This window comes from Stenella coeruleoalba (genome assembly GCF_951394435.1).
Source record: "Stenella coeruleoalba genome assembly, chromosome: 3".
NCBI classification, from domain to species: domain Eukaryota; kingdom Metazoa; phylum Chordata; class Mammalia; order Artiodactyla; family Delphinidae; genus Stenella; species Stenella coeruleoalba.
Window position 1 is genome coordinate 95,373,137 of NC_137148.1, and position 8,298 is coordinate 95,381,434.

Genomic DNA, 8,298 nt, shown 5'->3' on the forward strand with positions numbered 1-8,298 from the left:
CTTTTACATCCTAATCTCAAAAGCAGTGTATCACAACTTCCGCCATTTTCTATTGGCCACACAGACCAAATCTGATACAATGTGGGATGAGACTTCACAGGGGTGCAAATCCCAGGAGGCAGGTATCATCAGTGGCCATTTGACGACTGGATATCATAGGATGCTGCTTGTGATTTGGGTAACTTTCTGGTAAAACTTTACTGTTTGTGTTGTGTTGGTAAAGGATAGAGTAAGAACAGGGTGCTCAGTGGTATCCACACTGACTGTTGTCTTTACCTGTGACATTTGAAATAATGGCACTATGTTTTATTATGCTTGCAGTCTGATGCTTTTGAACATATGATTAAATTTTACTAAGAGTTGACAGCACATCTCAGAGAATGTAGATTTATAACTGGTTGCTGACACATGCATAATATTAATGGTGTAAAGTATCCATATAGTGCATGTATACTTAAAAGTAGCTTTATATACTCAGAAACTTTTGGTCAGTTTTAATATGTGGGATTTAAACTTGCCTTTTTTTTTTTTTTTTGGCGGTACACGGGCCTCTCACTGCTGTGGCCTCTCCCGTTGCGGAGCACAGGCTCCGGACGCGCAGGCTCAGCGGCCATGGCTCACGGGCCCAGCCGTTCCGCGGCATGTGGGATCTTCCCGGACCAGGGCACGAACCCGTGTCCCCTGCATCGGCAGGCGGACTCTTAACCCCTGCGCCACCAGGGAAGCCCTAAATTTGCCTCTTCTTAACTCTTTCTGAGTTATTAGATTTTTTCTCTTGAATTGTATCCTGTTTACTATAATTCTGCATAAGAATAAATATGCAAATAGCCTGTCCATAATGAAAATACCTTACTTTAACCCATTTGATGGACTTAAACTGCTTGAGACCTCAGTGTCCCTATTATGCCTTGTACAGCAGAAAGGAATATGTGTGTTAACAGGTCCTGACACCACACTGTATTTCGTCAGCTACTTTCTTTTGTGAATTAACATCCTTTGGAATATGGTTTATAGATAGGCTATGAAAGAAGTAGAGAGATTGAGATCTAATAAAATCATGTTAGGACACTAAACAAAACCTGATGTTTGTACAGAAGAATACTCAAGTGTTTTAAGGAATGGAAGAAAGAATGTTTTCTAGTGATTAAGTAAATCATAATGAGCTTGGTTTTCATGCCATTATTTTATCCTGGAAGTTAGGAGGAGCTTGGCATCCTGGTGGAATACAAATAGGGATTCAAGGTGATAGGGAGAGGCTCCTGGATTTGACACCTCATACTTGAGGTTCAGTGATAACAGAATTTAACCAAGTGTATGTGATAGATTATCACAGTTTCTTCAACAGGGTACTCTGTCCGGCCCTTGGAGGATGACAGCATTGGTGGGAAAAAACATGGCACATAATTTTTTTTCAATAAATTTATTTATTTATTTATGGCTGCATTGGGTCTTTGTTGCTGCGCACGGGCTTTCTCTAGCTGTGGCGAGTGAGGGCAACTCTTCGTTACAGTGCACGGGCTTCTCATTGCGGTGGCTTCTCTTGTTGTGGAGCACGGGCTCTAGGCACGCAGGCTTCAGTAGTTGTGGCATATGGGCTCAGTAGTTGTGGCTCATGGGGTCTAGAGCGCAGGCTCAGTAGTTGTGGTGCACGGGCTTAGTTGCTCCGCGACATGTGGGATTTTCCCGGCCCAGGGCTTGAACCCGTGTCTTAACCACTGCACCACCAGGGAAGCCCATGGCACATAATTTTTGATCCTAGGAAAAACTGGGCTCTCCTTCAAGGATACTTTGTTTTCCTATGAAGAGGATGTTTATGGTGAAAGATCTTGTTCAGAATCCAGTGAAGAACTGGTCAGGCAGGGTTAGTCAGAGCTACACCAGAATCTCTAGCAATGTTGATCATATACCTCTTTCAGCCTCTGAAATCTCAGGTTCCAGAAAGTTTTGCTATACTAGCCCTTTGCCTACTGTCTATGATGCTATCTGGTGACTTCTTGTGCACCACCTTGAGTGATTGGCAGGGATGAACTCTTTAGGAAAAATACAACACAGCTACAATATAAATTAGTATGAAAAGAAACATTCATTTAGAATGCAAAAAGAAATCAACAAATTATACGTTTCAAAAGGCTATCAGATACCATAAACCTCAAGAAATCCGGAAAAGAAGCCAAAATAGCTTCTGGCTTCATGCATTGCAAAACTTTTTTCTCTTTTACCACCCACGAACTTTTGGTGCTAGGCACTGTGGGGCGAGTTCATATCACAGTATTACTTCAGACCATGTGCCTTTAGGACCCAACTGGGTGAACTGGACCTGTGGGCGAGAGGTCCATTACCGGAAGTCATTGTTACTCTGCGATTAGTGATAATTATGCACAGAAGTCACTGAAAACCTCATAAATATATTAAACCCAAGCCAAGGGATCCCCAACTCGACTTCCCATTATCAGGTACTCAAAATGCACATGACCACTCTGGGGCCTCCCAACATGAAGGACGTGTGATGGAGGGCAAGTCAGAGTGGAAAGAGACAGCAGTCTGTATCCATGGTAATTAGATTATCTTACTTTTACAAGTTTTATTAGAAAAACACATGGCCGTAAGAACACATACTTAGGACTCCTCTCAGAATCTGTGCAAAGTGAGGGGCCCTGAAACTTAAGTGTCCTGAGCGTCACTGGAAATCTCCCTCTGATGCTCAGACCTGAAACCATTATTCTGAAACATGTTGACTGATCCAGACAGGCTGATCACATTTTGCCTTGACGTTAGGTCTTAACCCTTTAAGACCCGGATTGGTAACCTTAGAAATGTGAATACTTTCAGCTGTCCTCGTGTCCCTGGTCAGCTGATCCAGATTCAATATACTTGTCTCTGTTGTATTCAGCATTCAGGCCCTGTGTTTTGGAAAATGAAATGATGCTATTGATAGAGCCAATGCTGGAATTGGCTGTAACATCATTTTCTTTCTTTCTGCCTCTTCTCCAGTGGACATTGAACCCTGCAAGGGGCTAGGAATGCTAATTCAGGGCTGGCTTGCTATCATTTTACACTCATGGAAGTGACTTAAGGGTATTTTAATTCTCTGGAGACAGAGTTGAAACAACTGACATCTTTCCAGTGGAGATAGCGAACTAAGCATGATCAGAAAGTGAAATTATTAGCCTTTTGTATCTTGCGTAACATGAGCATTAACCTTACGAGTTTTAAAAAGCGGGCTTGACTCATCTCTGCCTCCCATAATAAACATTTTCTACCAACTCCATATGTATTAAGCATGCATCTTGCAATATAATGGATATCCCAGGTTGGATTTTAGTTTAATCCATCAAACATGTCCTTAAGCATACGGAACTCTGTGTTACACCCACCCTGGGAAAAATTGTGCAAGATCAGGCAGTCATGACGGGACAAGTCGAGCTCTGGGGATTCTGGTTTTTCAGGCTATCACATTCCTGTCTTGCTTTTCGTTTTCCTAATTTCAAGTAATTATCATCCTCACTAATCTAACACATAGCACAAAAGCTTAGCCATTCCCCCAGATCTGCAGTTCAGATTTCCTCCTGGTTTTTATGTCAGTTCCCTCCTCCTTTCTTTCATGAATCAATTCCTAGGCGAACAAAAGTGCTGTCTTTCTGGTCCAATTCTGAATTTTCACTCTATGTTGGCAAGATTGTCTTATCTATCCTGGTGGGAGACTTGGGCAAAAGTCAGACCTCCTGCTGGTTGGAACACCTGGCTGAACTTGGAAGGTAAACCGGGTAACTTGTGCCCAATGTAACCAGTAGGCTGGGCGATGTTTTTGTTTTCCTTTCCTCTTCTATACTTTCAAGCTCTCCTGTGCTGTATAACCGAAAATAAAATCATGTACAACTTATGTATATGTTTAATTCAAAAGCATTCCATGTCAAGATAAAACTGAAATTTCATCTTAAAGAGGTCTATTCATCTAGTGCTCTGGAGGCCAGCCAGGAATGAACTCCAAACGTGAGACAGCAACTAAAAGCACATGCTCTATGTGACTTAAACCTATATTTTCAAATGGCCAACAGAGCAAGCTTCAAATGCTCTCAAGCTGCAACTCGGCTCATATGGAGAGATAAACAGGGGCCCCAAACTGTGCACTGAATATATAAGTCATGAAAGCAATTTTAAAATCAATTCAACGTTTGACCAGGAGCCAGTACGGTTCCCCTGTGATTAGAATGACATGCTCAGCCTACTACTATGGGTAAAATTCTGATAGCAGTGTTCTGTACATACTGGAACCTGTGCAGGACATCCCCACGCCTTACTCCCCCCTCCTAGGAAAACCATAATGAAGCATTACAGCGGTGTATCTGCGAGGTCACTAACACATGGGCGCCAGTCAACTGTGAGGGCATTGATGAAATTCTAGTGAGTGGGCAAAAGAGCTCAAGACCCCAGAGTGGATGGTATGGTTCCAACCATATTTAAAACAAGCAAAAGGAACGATCATCTCTGAATCTACAGATAGTTGAAAATAAGCTTCTTCTAAGGATGGGGAATTTTTTTTTGTTTGTGGGGAGAGGGGCAGAAGGAGAATAGCAGTGACTAAAACACCATTGCATGCCCTCATATTTTTAATCTTTATAAGGGAAAATATAACAAATCTTGCTCCACCAGAAGCCCCTTTACCGTTGATATTTTCTCTCTTTATATGAGTTCCAGTTCTAAGTCTCTTCTTATTCTGAGAAGTTATCTTGGCTCTTCAAGGTTTAGAGACGAAGACCTGGTGTGAAAAGAGGGTGGAGGAAAATGGGGGCTCGATATATCCAGTTTTGCTTTATCATTTAACTTCTGCTTTGGCTCTTTCATTTTTTCCCACTGAACCTTCAGAAATAATTAACCTGTTTCTTCTTGGGGAAACCAGAAGAGACCAGTGTCTCACAGCTGTGATTCTGATGAGGCACAAAGCTAAATTTTCTCCTCAGCCTTCATTTCCCCATCTTTCAACCTCGTGCTCATCATCTACAACCATTGCTTTTGCACCTTGCTGCCATCTGGCGTCTCCAGAGCGCCGCCCTCCATTTCTTCTCTAGCATCTCTGTATGGCACTCCGGTCACAACAGGCCTCATTGGCTCTGCCCTGGTCCGCCACCATCTCCTTGGTCTTCATGCTCCAGGGAGAGACAGGTGACAGAGGGAAGGGCTCCCTACACAAGCAGCTACGCAATAGAGACTTTGTTCTTTGTTAGGATCGGTTCCCTCTGTTGGACCATGTGCTTTGTACATTCCTCTACCTGGATAAGTAATACCTAAAACTGCTAAAGATGCTGGAGCAAAGCCCAGATGAAATGTTACTAAATGAAGATCACAGATATGGTTTGGCCTGCTCCCTGTGCAACCTTCTCAGGAAAGGCACAGTCACGGAAAACTGCTTTTCTTTCCTCCAAGGGTATGAGGAACCGGCTTGGACCACCTCTAGGGGAAAAAAAATATCTTCATGGTCAGATCATGCCAGTGTCCTGCTAAACACCCAAACTCTCTTTCATGGGGCTCTTATGTGAGCTTCCCACCTTTCTGAACTCACCCCCAGGCTCTTTCCTCTTCTCCCCTTTAAGTCCCATATACACAAGCTATCTGCATTTCACTCTCCTCTCTGCCTAGAATATTCTTCTCACGTGTTTTGTCACCTTCTTGTCACGTAGTTTTTAGCTTAATTATTACCTTCTCAGTTGGTTGCTTTCACTTCTTACTCCATTTTTCCCTTGGCAATTATACCTATGTGCATTTATATTTTAATTTGATTTGTTTACTTATCTTTGTCTTTCCCTGGTAGAGTAAGCTCAAGGCAGGAAGCTTGTTGTCCTATTTGCTGCTGTATCCCAACACCCAAAACAGCGCCTGGCCTGTAAGAGACACTCAGTAAGTAGTTGTGGAATGAAAAATGGATGGATGAACGTGGAATGATCCAACAATAGGCCTTTCTCAAAGTGATCTTCCTGTAGAATTATTCCTTTGAAAAAATTGTGCCCTGTTTGGCATTATCATAAATTAAGTTTGCCTACTAAAACTTAGGTGTTTTGGCGAATTCAGCAAAAACTTATTTAGGCTGTGCTTATGTAAGATACCATTGAAGGCAACATGAAGTGTCTATAGCTGATTGAAGATTGTGCCTATTATCAGGGACTTTAAACTTTGTTGAGGGTAGTGCTACCTCTTTGGGTGCAGTTTATGTAAAATAAGACAAAAAAGGAAAAGCTAAGTGGAGACTAGCATTTATCCTCCTTCCTCTCTGTTCACATTCAAGTCCACCATTTGAAGTTTCTACCTAGTATATTTTGAGTCTGTTAACCAGTCTTTGGACCCATTGCCAAACCTGTAGTTCTCCATCAGCCTCAAAACAGGTCTCCGTCTCTACTCCAAACTGGCTTTCGTCTCTCCTCCAATCTGTTGCTAACATGGTATTTCTAAGTTGAAAATCTCTGCCAGTCAATCCCTTGCTTAAACCCTGCAATGACTCCCACACACTACTGAATAACATTTAAGGTCCTATCTGAGCTGACCTCAGCCAGTTTCCCAGCTTTGTCCCCACCCTGCCCCATCCTCAAGCTACAAAGAAGACACAAAGTTAAATATTCACTTTTCTAAATGGCCCATGATCTCACTTGTCACATGGCTTTTTCACAGATAACCCCCTCTGCCTGGAGCTCCTGCTTACATCCGGACTTAACTTTTTTTTTTTAGATGTTGGGGGTAGGAGTTTATTCATTTATTTATTTTTGCTGTGTTGGGTCTTCGTTTCTGTGCGAGGGCTTTCTCTAGTTGTGGCAAGCGGGGGCCACTCTTCATCGCGGCGCGCGGGCCTCTCACTATCGTGGCCTCTCTTGTTGCGGAGCACAGGCTCCAGACGCGCAGGCTCAGTAGTTGTGGCTCACGGGCCTAGTTGCTCTGCGGCATGTGGGATCCTCCCAGACCAGGGCTCAAACCTGTGTCCCCTACATTAGCAGGCAGATGCTCAACCACTGCGTCACCAGGGAAGCCCCGGACTTACTTTTAATGTCCTGTTCTCTGTGAAGTGTTTCTTGATCCCAAAGTCTGTCTGGTTAGACGCCCGCCCCTCACACCCCAGGTTCCCACACCATCTCCCTTTAGAGTGCTTATGATTCTGTTTGTTCTTTGCTTGTCTATTTCTCTCATTAGCTTGGACCCTCCTTGAGCACAGGGACAGTATGTGGTTGAAAAGAAAAAAAAGGGCAAAAGAAATAATTAATACATGAATGATTCAGTAAGGAAGTACAACTAATATGCTGTAGGATTTCCAAGGAGGAGATCATTGAAGACACCATGGAGAAGTGACATTTACTCTGGGCTTTGAAGGATGACCCAAAACTCTCTACAGTCAGGGAGGAAGTATGAAATATCTGAGGCTGAGGGCAAGGGCAAGGGGTCTGGCATGGGTGGAAGGGTATAGAGGACAATGAAAATGGCTTAAAGCTAGATCACTGAGAGTTTTGAAGGCTAGACCATGGAGTTAAGACTTATTCTGAAGGCCAGAAGGATTGTTTCCCTATAAGCGTGTGATGTGAACTGGTTTATGGATCAGAAAGGGTGAATGGGGTGTAAGATGGGTGGCAGAGGTGAGGGGATGAAGGTAGTAAAGCCATTGGAGACCACTTCAATAATCCAGGTAAGGGATAATTAGGCCCTGGGCTGAGGCAGGGGTGGGAAACAGGTGGGTGAGGTGGGGGGAGACATGAGAAACATCGCGGAAGGAGAACAGACAGCGTGTAGTGTGGGAGAGGAAGAGGGGGGGTTGATCAGCAGGGAGGACGGTAAGGCGGATGTGCATTGGGGCTGCCAGGCTGAGTGTTGCAAACAATAGTCCACTGTACGAGTCGCTGGTCAGCACCAGCGGGGAGGGTGCGATCCACGCTGTGCCCTGCAATTTAAAAGAACATTAAAAAAATGTAGCAGATTCTGCGAAGGGCAAGGAAGAGGCCTGGAAACCTTGACTAATGAGAAGTGGACTGAAAAAAACAGAGTCGTTTAGTTTGGCACCAAAAAGAAAAAAACAATGTCAAGGGGAGATGTGACGGCTGCTTTCATGTGTTTTAAGACCGGCCTATAGAAGAGATATTACGCATGTCCAGAGGGCAAACTAAGGCTGAGAGTGAGCTAGAGCTTAAAGCAAAGGCATGTTGTGGCTCCATGGGGGGCGGGGGGGGGGACCTTTCTAAACTGTAGAGTTGGAAGCGGCCTTGTCATCTGAAGAGCTTACAGATGACAATAGGCCAAGCAGAGAGTAAAAGATCTTGTTGGGACACATAG